Source organism: Manis javanica, chromosome 1 (genome assembly GCF_040802235.1).
Source record: "Manis javanica isolate MJ-LG chromosome 1, MJ_LKY, whole genome shotgun sequence".
NCBI lineage: Eukaryota > Metazoa > Chordata > Mammalia > Pholidota > Manidae > Manis > Manis javanica.
Window position 1 is genome coordinate 236,680,975 of NC_133156.1, and position 18,958 is coordinate 236,699,932.

At 49.5% G+C, this 18,958-nt stretch overlaps 1 long non-coding RNA gene across 1 annotated transcript in view; it reads left to right on the forward strand.

Moving 5' to 3' along the window:
- The window catches only part of LOC140844497 (uncharacterized), a 69,104-nt gene extending 50,836 nt beyond the window's left edge, over window positions 1-18,268 (forward strand). The window contains exons 2-3 of the long non-coding RNA XR_012122920.1: window positions 13,981-14,111; window positions 15,276-18,268. This is a non-coding gene — a long non-coding RNA (uncharacterized lncRNA). The remainder of the gene's footprint in view (window positions 1-13,980; window positions 14,112-15,275) is intronic.
- Window positions 18,269-18,958: the final 690 nt, after the last annotated feature.

The following is an 18,958-nucleotide window of genomic DNA, read 5'->3' on the forward strand; positions in this document are numbered from 1 at the left end:
ACAAGACACAACATTCATAAATGTATCTGTACTCAATAATAGAATATCAAAATATAGGAGCTAAAGATGGACAAAATTAAAGGGACAAAAACAGGCAATTCCACACTCATGATTGGTAATTTTAAGTCCTCTCTCAGCAACTGGTAGACCACCACACAAAAATTAGTAAGTTTCTATAGTTTCTTTATTAGATTCGTCCTTAGGCCGCCTTTCTGTAACTCGTGCGCCGGTGATACTTGCCCTGGCGCAAGTGCCACTGTCTTAGGTCTCAGATACACACATTTCATACCTTCTTAGATATCTGCTTTTCCATCTCTGTGTGTCCTTCTTTACCCAGAAGTGGCATTTGGCAGCTTCTGTCGACAAGTGGGATTTGGGTTGGGGTGTGACATTGGGTTTCGGGTGTGAATTTCCGAGGCTGGTTACAGGTGCTGAAACCAGGCCCTAGGTGGGGTGTGGCTGCTCACCGAGCTTCCTGTGGGAGCTGGGCCTCAGGCAGCCCATGTGGGCCAGTTCACCAGAGCAGGAAAGGGGCAGATCGGGAGGGAGGGTGCTGGAAACGGCGCTGGGCAGGGCGGGGGGGGGGAGCAGAGCCAGGTGCCCACATCTGGTCTGACTGAGCACCGGGTGGGGGCAGACAGGGAGGTGGCCTGGAGGGCCTGTGTAAAGCAAGCCTGGGTCGCAGTCCCAGAGGAAGGGCACTGAAGGTGCTTGCCCAAACCAGGTCGCGGGGTAGTGGGAGCCCAGGGCTCTGGCCAAGGGGGTGGGGTCCCAGGTTCCAGGGCTTGGCAGGGGAGGGAGTGAAGGAGAAGAGGGATCTAAGCGTGATCATCGGGGATGGTGGGCCTGGAGAGCAAAGAGGCTCAGAATGCATGAAGGGAGCGGGTGACAGCAAGGACCCACTGCAAGGGGAGAGAGGTCTGCTGGCCTCCCTTTGGTGTAAATTATTGTACCAATCTCTGTACAGATGGACTTCCACATGTGCATAAAGATGCATCTACTGAGATGTTTATGGAAGTGTTCTTTACAATAGGATAAAATTGAAACAATGAAAATGTCCATTAGCAGGAGATCAGGGTTTATCTGTGATATTATTTATATGGAGAGATACTCCGGTGATGTTGAAAAGACTAAGATAGGCCTGTAGGATTCGGTACGGAAACATCGCAAAGACTCGTTCCTGAGTGAGGAAAGCCCAGCGCAGAGCACAGCGTACAGTATAGCATCTGCTTGTATACTTTATCGGTTTGGATGGAACAGAAAACTCAGCTAACACTGGTTAAAAAATAAGGGTTTATTTTTCTCATTAACACTACTTCTGGAGGGAAGCAGTTGCTGCTTACCAAGGTTTTCAGGGACTCAAGTTCTTCCTCTCCTGTGCCACCTTCATGAAATCCATTGGCTTTTAAATCCTTACACTTACTCATGGTCCCCAAATGGCTGCTGCAGCTGCGGACATCACATCCAAGTACAACGAACAAGGAAGGGGACCTGTCAGTGCCAGACACATTGCCTTTTCCCTTTTCTTTTAAATCTGGAAATCAAAAGCTTCCCAGATACCACCTAAACTCACCTCTTTCTGCTATGGGTCAACTTACCCCCACATCTTGTCATCCAGGACAGGGTCACATGCCTATCCACAGCTTTAGGAAAACCAAGAAGCAAGTGTCTGGCTTTCCAGCCACTATAGCAAGGAGAGTCTGAAAAAGCCACTAAGTTAGTTAACCAACAGTATTTCCCCATGCATGTAAAAGCTTGTTGGGAGGGTCTTCAGGGGGCTCTCGATAGTAATTATCTCTGGGGAATAGGATATGGGATATGAGAGGGGAGAGTAGCTTGTTTTTTCATTCTATATCCTTTCATACTCTGACTTTTTTGTCACTGTGAGTGTAAATGAATTTTTCAATTAAAAAAGCTTAGTGAATTAAAGTCAGACAAAAGCAATTTCATCAGATGAAATGCAGGGGATACAATATGCCAGAGAGAGTTGATTCAGGAGACAGAGTCTGGGGGGGTCTGGAGGCTCCTGTCTGTGGGGGCATGGCCATTTATGGGGCTTCTGAAGCTGAGTCATTGGGGAGGTGGGCTGACGATGGGTGTGGGGGAAGAAGACCCTCTTGCCTGGCATCTGGGGAGTGGAGAGGGGGGTGTGGGGCTCACCCAGTTACGCACCCGCAGCGGGGAGAGGAGGGAGGCAGGGTTCAGGGAGCCGGGACAGCTGGATCTCCCAGCTTCTGAACGGTTACTTGGTGGGCGTTCATGACTTTCCTGCTGCTTCTCCCTCCAAAGGGCAGTGTTAAAACTAACTTCCCAGGAAGGCCCCTCCCTGTCCTGCCAGAGAGGCTAATATGTTTCCAATTTGCTTATTAACTGGACATGTATCTTTGGTGACGTAACATGCAGCAGAAATGGGAAGATGATCTGAATGAGTCCTTGAATCAGATGACTGGGATGGAATTGAAAGCAAGAAAAGAAACACATGCCTTTGTTTTCCTGAGGGTGATTGCACGGTGGGTAGGAGGGCACATGTGGGAGTGGAAGTGATCAGTGCCACCCAGGCCTTCCCCACCTAGCCAGTGATTTGTGGTGGCCCTGCAGGGCACTTGTCACGGTTAGACTCAGGACAAGACTTGCTCTGCTCTTTGGACAAGAGAATGGAAGACTCTGGCTTTGCCCTGGTTGTAAAATCAAGCTGCAGAATTTTGCAGAAGGCGAATGGTCTCCTAGCTCTCCACCAACCTACAGGAAGCTCTTCCCCATCAAAGTCTAGGGTAGGATATACTTTAGTTTGAGTCCCCTAAAGCTTTCCTTAGTAGCGGATCAATCTGTACCAGTGTGCATTTGACTTTTTGGGTGTGCAGAAGAAAGTCCAGTCTCCCGTGAGTCCTGATGCTCAAGAACAGAGGGGCCAACAGAGAGTGTTGCCCAGTGCATCCCTGACAGTGGATTGGGACTGATCGTAGGGTCCAGGGAGGATTTCACAGAGACTCATAGATGTTTCAGGGAGCCATTCCTTAAACTCACAAAGTAACAGATCACTAGATCTGAGCACCAGGGGCAGATGTGTGAGTCGGAGCTCACTGCAGGAACGGAAACCATGCCAGATACATTAAGCAGAAAGGGTCTTAATACAGGCAATCTGGTCTTTACAAAATGGAGGGAAGGGCTGATGAAGCAGGTTCGGGGCTGGACCCCTGGCGTGATTCCTGAGAGAATACAGAACGGGCCATTAGGAGAGCAGCTGCCCAAAGCTGCTGTGCAGGGATTCTTCAGGGCAAGTTCCACTCAGGGACATGCTTTGCATGGGCAGGTCATGGAAAGCAATTATTTCTCCTAATTTCCACATGTGACACTAGATGCTTCTGGGCTCAGCACTACCACACTTTGATATGTGGCCTTGACCAAGTCTCCGTTGCTCCAGTTGTCAGATGAGGGTATGTGACAAGCATGCAGGTGGCTTCCAGCTTTGGGGCTGTTTCTTACAGTATCATTCAGCTCACGCTTTGGGTCATGAGCTGGGCAAACCTTTATAAGCACTTCTCTAAACAGCAGATCTTTGTTCCTGAGTTTTCCAGACGTCAAGTGCACTTCGCTGAGGGGTTTTCTGAGAGCTCACAAAGATCAAAGCGAATTAGGAGGAAGAGAACTTGGGGGAAGCTCGGTAGAGCCTGAGCAAGAGGGCATCGCTGCCCTAGCAGCCGGGGTGAGATGCTGGGCTTCGCGATTTCCAAGGCCCTGGCTCCTTCTTGTTCCTTCTGCAGATGAGTAAACTTCAGCTCTGCCAGCTCGTGACGTTAGGGATGATGCTTTAGGGACCGCGGGGCAGTTGGAGGCCTGGGTGGGGGACACGTGTCCCGAGGCTTGGGTCCTGTGCCCCGCCACTCTGCCAGTGCTGGTAAAGGGCCCTGCCCCTTGGAAGCCCACCAGTCCCCAGCTGTGCACTCTCTGGTATCAAAAGGAGGGCAGGGAGAGTTGCCGAGGGCTCAGGATGGGATCCCGTTCTGCCATCTGCCAAGGGCTCCCGTGGTATGGGCGTAAGTGTTTAACAACTCAACAACAACCACAAAAACACAAAGTAAAAAGCTCATGTTTGCCCATTTCTGTGGAGTAAATACTCCCACCAGTGGGACCTGGCCGAGAGCACACCTGGCAGGCCCTGCTCACTCGTGGCTGTAGCGATACGTGAGGGCTGGCTCCAGCGCAGCACTGGCTGACGCGGCCCACTGCCGCACCTGCTGGGAAAGCCCGTTACTCAGGACAGGAGTGGGGAAGAGTGAGCAATGGGCCGGGGGTCACGGAGCCTGGGGAGCGCTCTCCATGGTTACAAGGTTCAGGGCTTGTGCCCTTGGAGGCAGCAACCTAGCTCTGAAATGGAGGATGCGTTGGCTGAAGTTACCTGCACCGGCCGCTCTCCAGAAGGTATGGTCTCAGGGCATCACCCTAACCACTTCCTGCCCAGTGTTGTGACCTCGGGGACTTGTCCAAGGTCACAGAGCCAGTGACTGCCTGTCCCCAGGTGCTTGCCTCACTGTGGGAATGAGCTCATTTATCAGGGGCCTCACAGGGGGTGATGCGTGGCAGCTCTCCCCACGGTAGGCTACAGGGAAAGGAAGGGGTGCTGACCGAGGCCTGGAGAGGACCCCAGATTCTCGGCCTCCATGGAGCCATCTCCCCCGGCCCACTGGAAACTCCCTCTCCTCATCTGAGGCCCATCTCACCTCCCTTCCCTCCTCCAGACCTAGGTAGGCGCTGGTGTAGCAGGGTGTGCAGGGGATGGTCAGGGGTTGTCCCTGAGGGGTCGGAGAAGGACACAGCCCCTCCCACCCATGGGGCTGAGCCAGGCGCGCATGGGAGCATGGAGCCCTGGGGAGGAAGGAGGGTGGGCCCCGGACTGTGCCCCAGGGAAGGACTCCAGCAGGAAGGGGCCCCTTCACAACAGTGGGACCCCAGATGCCCTTGGGAACTTATCCTCACCTCACACTTTAAAAAATTAAAATACTATTCAAACCAAAATGGCAAATCGATTGGATTCGGACCCAGGCTGCACCAATTCCCAGCTGTGATATTAGGTGGCTTCCTTCTCAACTCTCCACCTCAGTTTCTTCATCTGTAAAATGCAAATAATAGTTAATAGAATCTACTTGTAAGGTTGTTGTGTTAAGTGATTACAGATACTTTGGTCAAATGTGCCAATAAGTGCACAGTCCTTGGTAGGAAATCTATATTTAGACTTAAATATGTATCTATTTAATAGATTTAAATATATAAAGTGTACATTCAAATATATAAGAATGTATTTCTATTTAAATCTGTATCATGTGTATTAAAGTTGGTGGTCTCTGAATGCTGGGGTTCCTTGAAGTCTACTGGGGGTTCTGGCTTCTCGGAAGGGAGAACCTGTGCTCCTCGTCCTGCCTCCCAGCCCAGCTCCTAGGTGCCAGCCTTGTGCAGGCAGTGCGGGGTGAGGGATCCCGCGTAAGAGTGCTGTGGCGTGTGACGGAGTCAGACAGTGTCCCCTCCCCCGGGACCGTCTAAACCTCCCGCACCATCGCACCCCTGGGGATAGTGTGTCTGTGACCCTCCAGGTTGCACCCACTGTCTGCAGGGAATTGAAGAAGAGCTGAAGAACCCGGGGGGCCTTGGTGCAGCTGGACTTGGACTTCCAGATCTGCCACTTCTGGGCTGTGTGGCATTGACTATGCCTTAGTCTCCCCTAAGCAGCGGAGGCCACTGTCGCCACTCACGCTGGCACTGATCGTGAGAAGGAGGGAGGCAGAGGTACAGATATTAAATGAGATCATGGGACTGTGCCAGGCCCAGGGCAGGGACACAGTCTCTCCGTCCCAGTGGAAGTGCTGTTGTGAGGTCCAGGGCCCCGCGTTGCGTTGTCCTCATAAACCCTATGAGGAGTCCCAGTTCCTAGTGACCCGACATACAGCCGGTCTGACCAAGGCTGAGGGCCATGCCGCCTGCCCAAAGGCTGTGGAGCCTGGCCACGGCAGGGCCGTGTTAGCTGGGCGGGCTCCGGGTTCTAAAGCTGCCACCTCCTATTGTGTCTTTCCTTACTTTCTGCCCCGTTTGAGGGACTCAGCCCAAGAAACACCAGCCACAGTCCTGAAAGGGCCCTTTCTTTTGTGAGGACACCTGGCTTGAGATTGGGGCACCTGGAGGTGGCAAAGTGACAGCAAGTGTAGAATGGTTTCTGTTTGCTTCTCAGTTTTCAAGTGTTTCCTCTGATAACATTCATGGAGAGCAGCCCTGCTGGACGATTCCTGCCCACCCCGAGGGCTGGAAGTGCTCTGGCTGGGGAGGAGGCGGAGGGCAAGGAGCTGGAGGAGGGGAGGTGGTGGCCCCCAAGTGGCTTAGCGGGGCCTGAGCACACTGTTCCTGAAGGCCTCTAGAAAGTCTAATTTTCTCCACCGGAGCTTCCTTTGGGCTGAGGAGTTCCTGAGACATTTGCAATGTAAAGGGCAGCCATCCTCCGTGACGCAGAGGACGAGATACCATCGGAACAAGAGTATATTTAGAAGACAGGAAATGAGCCCTCCAGCCTGCCCTTGACTTTACCGCAGGCGTTTTTGCTTTGTGAGCACTCGGAGTTGACCTAGAGGCTGCAGGGTGACAGGAGAGGAGATGTTCTGTTGTTCTGGCCTTCATGCTGATGCATTCTCTCTTCCCCTTCTCTCTCTCTCTCTCTCTCTCTCTCTCTCTGTCTCTCTCTTTTTCTGTTTCTGACAGGCTTTGCTGGGGTTGTCCCGAAGTGATGGGGAGAAATGACATTTTGCTAGGAACTGAGTCATTTTGCTGGATTTTTTTCAGCCATGTCCCTGATTAGTAAACCTGTTTCAATAATGGGAAAATGCACAGGGTTATTTTTAAGTGTTCTCAGCACCAGTGTTCCTAATTCCTAGAACAGACATCAGTTGATAAACACTCAGCAGCTGCATGACCTTTGGCAAATTATTTTTGCTGCGCATCGGTGTGCTCATCTGTAAAACGGGGCTAACACTGCTTACCCCACAGGTGAAGGAGGAAATGACCAAAGGCACGCTTTGCCTGCCTCTCCACCCGCCTGCAGCATGCGGCGCCTAGGGACAGTCCATGTGCAGAAGGATCCTCTTGTTATTTTTTACAAGACTGTTCTAGGACTAGTTTGGGGACGGGGTGAATTCATTCATGTGCTAAGCACAGGTGTGTTTATTGGTTTAAAACCCAGCTTCGGTCAGCTATTGGGAGAAACAAACTGATTCAAGCTGTACTTGAATCATCAGCCAGGGGGATATTTGGCAACTGGGCTCAGTAAATAGACATTCACCAAGCTTCTCTGAGCTCGACCTGTGAGAACAACTGGAGAGAAAGAAAGAGATGAGACACGGCTGTGGCCGGGGCCTCTGCCCCTGAGTGGAGACCACACAGACACGATTACAAGGGCTGCGTGGAGGGAGAGATAGGGGCAGGGGGCAGCTAACCAGCTTGGGGATGCTCAGAAACGCTTCTCTGCAGATCTCATCGAACATTATTGAAAATCTGAGGCTACCCCGAGAGGCAGTGGTATTAGAAAGAAGAGGATGGTTCATCAGGGAGTTTCTGTAGGTACGCTCAGTGTAGACACACTGTCTCAGAATAAGATGTGTGAAATAGGTTACATTCCAAGGGAAACATATCTGTGTGTCTAATATGAATACCTCTACTGTCAATTTAGTGTCTGTTGAATGCTAGACACTCTGATCAGCGCTCCACATGGCCTCTCTTGCTTACTCCTCATAACAGCTCTGGGGGGTGAGGCCAGGAGACGACTGGAGTTGACATCAGCTCTGTGTGAAGGCAGGAGAACTCTAGGGCTGACTTGAGGGTCACCTGGGCAGAATGTGCCAAGACAGAGTGGGATTGAGCTCACCATGGAAGGTTCAGCACGCGTAAAGCAAAGACTTTCTGAAGAACTTTAGCAGATTTATTACCCCTCAGCAGTATGATTCAATGTGTCACATTACATGAATTATAATTTATGTGAAATCTAATACACAATTAGCTATATCATATATTGCATAATTGGTGCTTGGTTAATTTCTAGCCCTATAGCTTTCTCACCAGAGGTCAGAATTGAACTCAAATTAGTGGATGTGGCTACTGGTGAGCATTTCTGAAAAGGAATAATAGGCACACCTTGACACTGGACTGTTCTTGAAGGACCTGGAGAGTCCAGGGGCATTAGCATGAATGCAGTTGAAGTGTAGCGCCTCGGCCTTGGGAGGCTGGGGTGCTTGCGAGGAGAGCCCACCACCTCAGCGTTGACCTGTGCCTCTCAGAGCAGCTCAGGATCTTGAGTGTCAAGTGAGATAAGTCATGATTCTCTGTTAAGAAAAAAAGTCCAGCCCAGAAAGCCATCTGCTAGGGTTGTGGTGGTGGACACTGAGCGCTGACAGTTCTCAGCTAGGTAGGAGCCATCGTGCCTGCTGCGGAGTGGGGTGATTGCCAGTGAGGGCAGGGCTGAGGAATCCAGAGATTTTGTGCAAGTTCCAATATGCCCTGGGGCCCACTGGACTTCCCGCATCTGAGGCCCCCCTGCATCTGCCCTCCCAGGAGAAGAGGCTGGGGGTCAGTGTGGGGGCTCGCTTGCTGGCCCAGTCCTCGGGTCTGGCTTCCTTCTTCTGTGTTCTGTGGCTGAGTCAGGGTCCTGGGACACAGGGTCACTTAGAGTGCCCTGGGGCACTGAGCAAGAGCCGGAAGTGGGCCTGATGTTTTGCTGGTTGTTGGCAACCCAGCTGGGCATCTTGCACTTAGTGGTGGGGACGCAGGAGCAGAGAAGAGTGGCCAGTGGCCAGGCACTGGAGTTAAATATGAATTCTAATTCCAGTTCTGTGGTCTCAGACAAGTCACACACCTCTGAGAGACTCAGGTTTATCTTCTTTCCCAGAGGAAATAATATTTATTATTAGTGCAGGGAGGAGCAAACTGAATGAGATATTTAAAGTGCCCAGCACCGTGCCTGGCATGCAGAAGGTATTTGATAAACAGAAAGTGTTATTAATAAAACACGGCAGTTTGGGATAGCAGATCTGGCTTCTCTAAGAGAGCTGCTGTCTTGGAGAGATTTTTACATCCTACTGTACTATGCTAAAGAGACAACTAAATTCCTGTTTACATGTAAACCTAAACCCTCTTATTCTAACTGTGCCACCATCTTAAAAGACATATATTTATGCTTTCGGTTTTAACTGTTCATATGTTTAAAAGCGGCGCTCACTTCCAGAGTGATTACGCTAATGTGCATGAGGAGTTTAACAGTCGCACTGACTGAGCTAAGCATCTATTTGAACTGCATTTTACAAATAAGATGTTATCTTAAATAAGCTCCTAATATAACTCAGTAATCACTATAATACTTTTTGGTGAAATTGTGTTGTTATTACTGAATTTAGCCATGAGTCTCAAATACCGAACCTTTGAGCAAGCACCAGCAGTGCCCAGTTTCCAAGTTCCTGGCCTGGAGAAGCTGATGGAAGCGGTCCCTGCGGGCTTGGGGAGGGGCGGTGCAGGCAGACGGCCTTGTGCGAGGTCCTGGAGCTGCAGCTCACAGCCACAGTGAGCCAGCGTGAAGGGTCACACGTGCCAGAGGTAGAGTCACCCTTGTCAGAGCCTCGTCAAAGCAGGAGAAGGAACTATAACTATTGCCCAGCAAGCACATTCCAGTGACAGCAGAGATAGGAGGCAGCTCGGCCTGACTCACAAAGTGGAATGCTGACCAGGAAGGTTTCGGCCGGTTCCCAGTCCTCTCCGCAGGCTGATCCACCTGCATGACCTCCTGACACTTGCAAGAAGGTTCAAAAGGGGCCATGGGAACTGCTGGGGTAGGTGAGTTTCTCTGACTGGCTGCAGGCTGAAAGAAGGTGTCAAATCTCAAAGAGGAAATTTTAAGTTTATCTTCACATCTCATTGAAGAAACTGGAAAGTAGGACATCAAGGTGAAAATGGAGAATTAAAAAATACGCCTTCCCTCCCTCCCTCCCTCCCTCCCTCCCTCCATTCAATGGTTAGAAGCTTTGAACTTCAAGAAGGAAATGAGAATCAAGCAAGGAGAATGCTAGGAATCGAATGAAACAGTCCTGAAGGGAAACTTTAGAAGGACTTGCTCCCCAGGTGTTCTGGAAGCAGACGTGAACGGCAAGGCCACTGCCCTGGCCCGAACAGATCCGTGTGGTTCTCATGCACTGCAGGTCACCAGACTTTCTGAGGGAAAGAAGAGAGGTGTTATTTGTTTGCCATGGAAAAAGGCCCTGGCTCTGGAGTCAGCACACACAGGTGAAGGGTAGCTGAGGCAGGTCCTTTGGCCTCACCAGTCTGAGTATTAAATGAGTCCATGCCATCAAAGGGTACCCAGGAAGCACTTTCTAAACTGCAGAGTACTTTGTTCATTTAACGTGTGATTAGAATGTCTGCAGAGGCCAGGGTGGAGAAGGCCTTGCACATGTAGCCTGCTTGTTGGGACATATGGAGGCAACCAATGTATAGAACCTCCTAACAACCTTCCCTAGGGGTCCTTTACACAGGCAGTTGTTGCAAACAGTCACCCTGTCAGGCACAGTTACCTGAGGAGCTCCGTTTGTCAGGTGGGGGAACTAGTGCTTGGAGGAGCTTTGGCACTTGCCCCCAGTCACCTGGTTCAGACACAGAGGGGCTCAGAAGTTGGGTCCTCCTGTCCACAAGGCCACATCCTTCCTCCCTCACCCTGCTACCTTAGGGAGCAGCAAACCTGCCTACGTGAACCCGTGGGAGTCTAGAGCTGGAGTCTCTATGCCATGAACCCGCATGATGCCAGGATCTGGAACCTCAGGGTTTTTCCTTCTAGAATGCTGGCTGGCCTCATGTGCTCTGTCCCTGGCAAGTGACACAGTCATGAGGGTGCCTCTGCAGAGGACAGAGAAAGCAGGCTGGCTGGGCCTATCCAGAGGTGTGTCTATGTCCTCAGGGGTGCTTCTGCAGTCTTGAACCTTCTAGAAGAACTGCAGTCTATTTCCTTTCATAAAGTCACAGAGACTCCAAGAGGCTGACTGAGCTCGGTGTGGAGGTGCTCTTGGGCAGAGGGCTTATTTCAGTGTCTCAGAATTACCTGTGACTTAATTTAAATTACTGCTATAAAAGCAAACTTCCAAAACATGTGTGAAGTGTGTTCCCAGGTGGCTTCCATGCTGCCAGGAGCCCTGCTTATGCTTCCCTTTGACTGGGCCCACCGTGCCTCCCTGTGCTCACCCCGAGCTGCTTGCCAGCCCATAGTGCCAACTCCCCCATACAGATCAAGGAGGTCCAGGCTCTGTGAGCTTTAAACTACTTGCCTGAAGCCAGAGCCAGAGCTGGCCACTGAATCAGATCCATGAGCCTTTCGCCTTTCACAAAGGAGCAGGTGGGAGCTTTATTTGGGATGGAATTCAGATTGTAGGGCTGTGGAAAGCCGTGAGCTGCCTGCAGGACATGGGGGGGGTGGTGCTGGGGCTGCATGGCCTCTAACACCAGTTTGCTCTGAGATCCAGGACAAGTCTTGCTCTCTCATCTGTAAAATACCAGTTTGGATGACATTATGGTCTGAATTGTGTTTCCCTCCCAAATTCATGGGTTGAAGTCCGAACCCCCAGTTCCTCAGAGTGTGACTGTATTTGGAGGTACAGTTTTTAAAGAGGTGATTAGGGAAGACTGAGGTCATGGTGGGGGGGCCCTAAGGCCGTCTAGCAGGTGTCCTTGCAGGAAGAGATTGGGACACAGACACACAGCGGGGCGAGTACATGTGAGGACATGGGGAGAAGACAACTGTCTGCAAACCAAGGACACCGGCCTCAGGAGAAACCAGCCCTGCCGGCACCCTGACCTTGGCCTTCCAGCCTCCAGAACCAAGAAAACAAATTTCTACTGTTTAAGTCCCCAGGTGTGTGGTGCTGTGTGTCGGCAATTCTGGCAGATTATATAGACCAGCCCATTGCATAGCACACAGATGGAAAACACCGGTGTGCAGAAATGTGTCTTGCTGCTGTCTGCTGTACACTCTCAAAGGGTCCTTGGGAGGTGGCTGGCTGGGAATTGAACGGATGAGAATGGGTCTGGAGAGGCTTCTGGAGCCTGGGGTCTTGGACTTTGCAGCTGTCGGTTCCGGAGAACCAACGCGCCCTGTGGCCCTCTTTCCTCACTGCTGCCCTCTCGGCTGCCTCTGCCTCCCCAGGTGGGGCACGTGCGGTGGGTTCCTCTGTCCCTCTTGGCAGAATTTGACTGATGAGCAGGTAAATGTGACAGGAGGGAAAAGCCCAACCATGTTTAATGGCGCTCCAAGAATGGAAAAAAATCGGGACCACTCTTACAGGGCCAGGCTGTGGCATACGCGGCTGTCCCAAGCCCCGAGTGCGGGGATGGAAGGAGGCTCCAGGCACCGTCTGTCTGGGCTGTGCTTCCACAGATGGGAATCGGCTAAGAGGAAAGGGGATCTGTCCAGGGAGGGCTGAATCTAGGCCCCCATCTCCGAGCACCACTCGGGATATTTTTCACTAGACTATTCATTTGGGGAAGAGGAAAGGGAAAAATAGATTCTCTTTGGATTCAGGAACAGAAAGTGACACATTGAAACTCTGCAACTCTTCTTTGAATAAAGTTGCTTGTCTGTCTAGGTTCATTCTTTGCTGTTTGGAGGAGTTACTAGCAACAGCCGACGCTGTCACCCGCCTGCTGTGTGAGAATGACAGCGAAGGTCAGAGAAAGGGTGACATGCCCATCTCCATGTGTCTGTGCATCCCCCTCATCACCTGCATTGTGCATGTTCCATGGGAGCCTTTTCTCAGGGGCGCCCAGGTGAGGGCCACAGCGGAGGGAGCAGATCTGCATGTGTACCCCGCCATTCCATGGAAGGTGCCAGAAGCCTCTGGGGCCCAAGCCCCTCCTGCACAGGGCACCTCAGCCTGGGTCTTTCTGACAAATGGGCTTAGTGCCCCTTGTCAAATGAAGCAGGAACAGAGAGACCAGACCAGGGCAGCTGTGAAAGGTAATGTGGGTATCAGCTAAGTTCACCCAACTATGACTTTCACCGATTGGGAGCCTATTGTGTGTGCTCCCCATGTGGGGTCTACACTGCTCTGCAGGGCCGTGCACCCTACTGAAGAGGGAATGGAAGGGCAGAGGGTTTGGGGACTGCTTGTCTGGGGTCAACCAGCTGGGGGAGTCACACTCAGCCCATCGTGTTGGAAAGATGAGCTTTCTTCCTGTGACCATGTGGCCCCCCTGGGGTGGTGACCAAGTGCGGGGAGTGTGCGGGCCCTGGGCCATGCAGGGGCCTGGAGAGGAGGCAGGCCCGGTCCCTGCGGGGACAAAGAGCCTGGCTCTCTGCATCTCTGAGAACAGACTGAGAAGAAAAAGGAAGAAAGAGAAGAAGAAACTCCCTGCTGTTTTCATGATTTGAAGTTTGCGACCATTTACCTTCAGCATATTTTGTTTTGGTCTGTTTTTTCCTGCATGTCAATTTTCTTACAAAGGTGTGATTATCCCTTGGATGTAGGCTTCAGGAGACTGGATCTAAGTTTTTTCTCACTTTCTTTTTTATCCTTTATACCTACTTGCACAGTGCTTGCCGTGCGGTTGGTGTTCAATAAATGGTTTTAAACTTTGTAGAACAATAATATATATTCAGTTTTTAGTCTCTTGTTCTCATTTAAAATTATAATGTATTTTCCTCACATTTTTGCTGCCTTTTTCTAACTAGTATCTCTTTAATAAATGAACATAAAACTGTGCATGTTTTAATGTACTTCACCATTTCCTACTGGTGGACATTTAGGCGTTCTCCATAATTTTCAGAATACAGTGTATTCTTAATAAGTAATAAAGTAATAAACATCTTTGTGTATAAAACATTCTTCCATATTGTGGGATATTTCATTTGGATACATTCCCAGCAGGTACTTAGTAGGTCAAAGTATATGAACGTATTTATTTCAAATCCTTTGGATACAGATGGCTACAAACAGTTGCGCCAGCTGACACTCCCACCAGGAGGGCGAGAGGCTCGGGAAGACAGTGAGGTCTGGGACCAACCCGCCGCGGCTGGAGGCCTGGTTTTGACACCAAGTTGCAGGCGACTGTGGGTAAGTGACTTAATCTCTCTGGGTCCTGGTGTTCTCATTTGTAAAGTGGAAGTGGTGGTGATATCTCAGAGAATTGTGGCAAGACTCAAATGAGCAAAGTTTGTAAAAGCGCTTTATAGCCTTGTAAGATTCGGTAATGTGAGCTGTCTGGCTAAGGGAATTGCTGCCAGGCAGGCATCGGGCCCACAGTTTCCTGTGGCAGAGGGTACAGAATTCCAAGACAGGGACACGACACCCTGGGACTCAGGACACAGCACCATGGGGCTCAGGTGTGCAGTGCCTGGGGCTCTGATGGCTAGTGCCTGGGCTCAGGTGTGCAGTGCCTGGGACTCAGGAGCTTGGTTCTAGGAATGCCATTTGTGTGCTCCTGTCCAGCTCCTCAACCCAGCTGAAACTGGACCTACAGCTTGTTTCGTGTCCCAGTTCTATGACTCTGCTCGCGGTTTGCTGGCCCAGCCTGAACTGCACAGCTTCACTCTTCTTTTTCTTGTGGCTTCCATGCACTTTTTGCCAAAGGATCGTGTCAAGAAGCCCTTGGAAGTGAGTGGTGTAATTTCTTTTTTCTGGTTTGACATATTAAGGTCAAAACTACCCTGACACATCTATTCCCGAAGTTGCAGAGCCAAAGGAAAAAACACAGGACACCTAAGTGCTAGACCAGAGTGCATGGCTGGAGAGGAGTAGATTGTAGGGAGGAAAGAAACTGGCAGAGGGACATAGGAAGCAAGGAATATACACCCAGGAAACCGTTTCCTTTTCCCTTCCCTTGGAGGGCTGCAGCTTAAAGCCAGGGGATGCCAAGGGTTTCAGCTTGGGCTGCTGTGTAACAAAGTACCGTAAACTGGGTGGCTTACAAACAGAGATTTATTTCTCACAGTTCAGAGGGCCTGCTTCTGGGTTGCAAACCGTCTTCTTGTGCCCCCTCATGTGGCAGAGAGAGCTAGCTAGCTCGCTGGTCCCTTATAAGGACACTGATCCCATTCACAGGGGCTCTACCCTCATGACCTGGCCACCCCCCAGAGGCCCTGCCTTCCAATACCATCACACTGGGATTAGGGTTTCCATATAGGAATTTTGAGGGGACAGAAACACTTAGTCCATAACTGAGGATTTCTGGCAAGCCACCAGCAACTAGAAGAGGCAAAGAATGATTCTCCCCTGCAGGTGTCCCAGAGTGATCACCGCCGCGTCGATGCCTTCATTTTTGGATTTCCAGCCTCCAGAACTGTGAGAGAACAAACCTGTGTTGTTTTAAGCCACCCAGTAGTGGTACTTCTACAGCTGCACTAGTAAATGAACACAGGGAGTACGCCGGTGACCCCTTCTCTGGGTGGGCTACCTTAGCCCTGGGCCCTGTGGTATGAGGATGGGTCACCTTTCAGTTCTCTGCCTGCCTCCGAGGTTGCAGGGGGTGCCTGCTGACTGACTCCACTTCCCCTGAGCTGGGCCGTCCAGTTCTGATGAACTTGTGGGTTGTGTTATCAAAATCTTGAATACTTTTTGTGGTGGTGGTGGTTTTCTGGGAAAAGATACTGGCTTTGGAAAGAAATGGTGTTACTCGAAGAAGGAGATCTTCTTAGGTACCGAGTGTTGAAGTCCCTTGTGGGGACTGGTAGGGATCCTTCCCAGAAGGTGCTGAGGCCAGAGAGGATGGAGGGGGAGGGGGAGGCATAGGCGGTCCTGCTGGCTGTGCTTGCCAGGCAAGAGTAGGACTCTAAAGACGCCGTGACCTGTCTGCGTCCCTCTCAGGAGAAATATAACAGGCTTTTTGCTTTAGGCAGTTAAACTGAGGTCTGTGTGGCTGTTTCCATATGTGTTAGGAAAAACAGACTTGAGGGGCTGGTTTTGGCTGATGGCTGCAACCTGTTTCAACCTGGCATGGCCAGCTTTGCAGGAGCTGAGGGCCCGAGCTGGATCTATTGAAAGAGAGTGTTCCCCACAGTGCCCTGCCCTGCCCTCCTCCCTCCAACCCCCCTTCCAGTCTCCTTCATCAGCCTGTTTGTTCAGAAAAGGTGGAGAAAAAGTCGCCCTTGCTGGATAGCGATAGACGGGCTGCCTGTGTCCTGCACACTGAGGACATTGTTTAAGACGGTGCCACCTCTGTAAAAATATTGGTTCTGTAGTGTTGCCAAGATTTCTGAGTTAGCTATCAACTAGCACTCCTTGTGCAGACTCGGTCTGCCTTCTGACAGGTTTAATCAGTGTGCAATCCCTTTTAGAAAATGTTCACAGCATTTCTGAGCACATTTCCTCTGCTCCGTGCTGGCCACCAGCAGCCCTGGGTTAGGAGGGCTGGGAAGCTGTTGTCCCGGGGCAGAATTGGGTAAGCGTAACTCAGAAAAAGGCAGAAGTCTTTCTTGAACAGAACTTTTATCTGTTTCATAATGGTGTGTCTCTCGAGAATATCTTTAGCCATAGATAAAAAGGAAAAAGGTCCTAGTCGGCAGAGGAGATGGGTTGTTTGCACTTGAACCTTCAGTGTTTAGATTCTGAGACTCAGTCCTGAAGTCAAGGTTTTGAACCACAGGTACCTGCTGGCTTGGAAAGGAAGGCTTAGTGGGATTTCCTTTGATGTCATCACCTTGGAAAACAGAGTGTTGTAATTCTGAGGCTCTAAGTAAACTCTGCAATCTGTTTTTTTGTCAAATAATTCTATAGGTATGTAGATTGACAGGTGAAATTTATTTGAGAATGAGGATATTTGAGCCATTAATCTATTTGGCATTAGAAAAGATTATTTTCAAGTTTTGAAAATAGAAAAAAAGAGCTCCAAACTTAGGTAAATGATAGATTAATATTTTAAAAAAATGAAGCATGACCAGAAATTACTAATAAAATATGCTGGAACTTTGAAGTAACTGATTTAATACATAGTCAAAGGACAGTAATTTGATGAAATTATCAGATAAATTTCTTCCTGCCTTTCCTCATCCTCTTCCTCTCAGTTTCTTAAAAGTGACTGTTGTGAATTACAGATTTACAGTAGGGAGAATATTAATAGGGAAATACATACTTGAAGCAGCGGGCTGGGAAGTTAGTGTTTGGGTCTGTTAATTCTCTGCTCCTGACTTACTGTGTGACCTTGGCCAAAGCCATTAGCCCCTCTGGGCCTCAGCTCTTCCATTTGTGCAAGAGGAATATTGCCAGCCAGCTTCCGTGCAGGGGGTGCGATGAATGAGCCAGCACTCGGGAAGAGAGATAAGGGAAGGATGACAAGCAGCGGGGAGTTACAAATGACCCCTGCTCCTCCCCTGCCCCTTCTCAGGACTAGTGTTTGTAAGCTCTGATGTCATGTTCATTTGGCTTGTTACTCAAAACTATTGAAAGCAAATATTAACTCAAGGTAACGCAACTTGAGCAACACAAAGACCCATTAACCTGGAAGAAAGTATCTTTTAAACTATATTTTAAAATGAAGGCACATGATGCTTCCAGAATTGCTCATACATTCCTGTTTTGTGGCAGCAAGAACACGTGTGAGAAATTAATGCTGGGGTATTCAGGGCCGCTTTATAATCATGTCAGATCTGCACGTACTCCCCGATTGCTGAGACTCTTCATGGCTGCTAAGGTGCTTGTTAGAGAAATGGGAGCTAAATTTATAGTCGGCTTTTGTGGAGCCAATTTACATGTTGTACTGCTGGAGCTGAGAACTAAAGGAAATGTGCTTGAAGCCAGAATTGGCTTTGCGGCTCTGGTTTCCTCAGCTCAGCACCACCTGCCTCCAATCAAACTGTCCAATTACAGGAAACAATTGTTTTCTTGCTTTCTGGGAAGTGAAGAAATTCATCCAGTAAAGGACTGATTTCTAAATGTTTCTTTTTTCCTTGCTTAAAAAGAAAAAAGAACAGAAAAAACCAACAAATCCAAAACATCAACAGTGTTTCCGGGATGGGGGGTAGGGGAGTGTTTCCCTAACAAATTACTTTCAAAGTTCAAAAATCGGAATAATGCAGTCCCCACATTTTGGTGTTGACCCCAGACACCTGCTCTGTAATTACCTCTTATAATAACGTTATTAGCCATTCAGAAGAAAGGTTCTCCTTTTTAAGATGTAAGGCAGTAATTAAAGGCTGTGAATTTCACAGGTGAAATCTTGCAGAAAGTACGATTTTGAAGTCAAAGAATTTAGTGATCCACCTCTGGTTAATTAAACTTTCTTCTCAAAATAAAATCTTGTATTTGAAACAATGAAATCGGTGGTAATGATACTACTTATCTCTGAGTCCAAGTCTCATCTCTTTACATGCTAATTTGACTTGTTAAAGCTTATTTCTCTGAAATGGTTAAAATAGCAGAGAGGTTGAAAGGAAAATAAACCATCACCACGTGTAGGTGATACTCAGCTTGCACGGAGCACGGATGGTAATTCTAGTACATACTTTCCTCTGGCAGGTAATATTTTAATGGAACTAACAAACCAACTTCATTTGGTGTGTTTCTGTGTCATCTTTTGAGGTACTCTTCTTAAAATATAAAAACAAAATATTCCCTGTCTCAGTAAAAATAATGACTTCACAAACAATTGATGGGCACTTTGTCATACCATTCCTCTGTAAGACATTCACATTTCTGAGGCTACTTCCAAAAGCCTACAAATACCACATATAACTTCTGCTACCTTTGGGATCCACTGAAGTTATTTGAAGGGAATAATTCCACTTCACTCCCTGGGTTCTCCCACCTGTGGGATGTTGGCTTGAAGGAATTGCTGTTCTCCTCCTCCAGGAAGGCTTCCCTGTCTGATCAGCTAGGGGCCATCTCCCACTCTCTGCCCCTGCGTCAGCCCCGTCTCGGCTTCTGTCCCAGGCACTGGGTTCTGCCCTGCCCTGTAGAGCAAGCAGCTC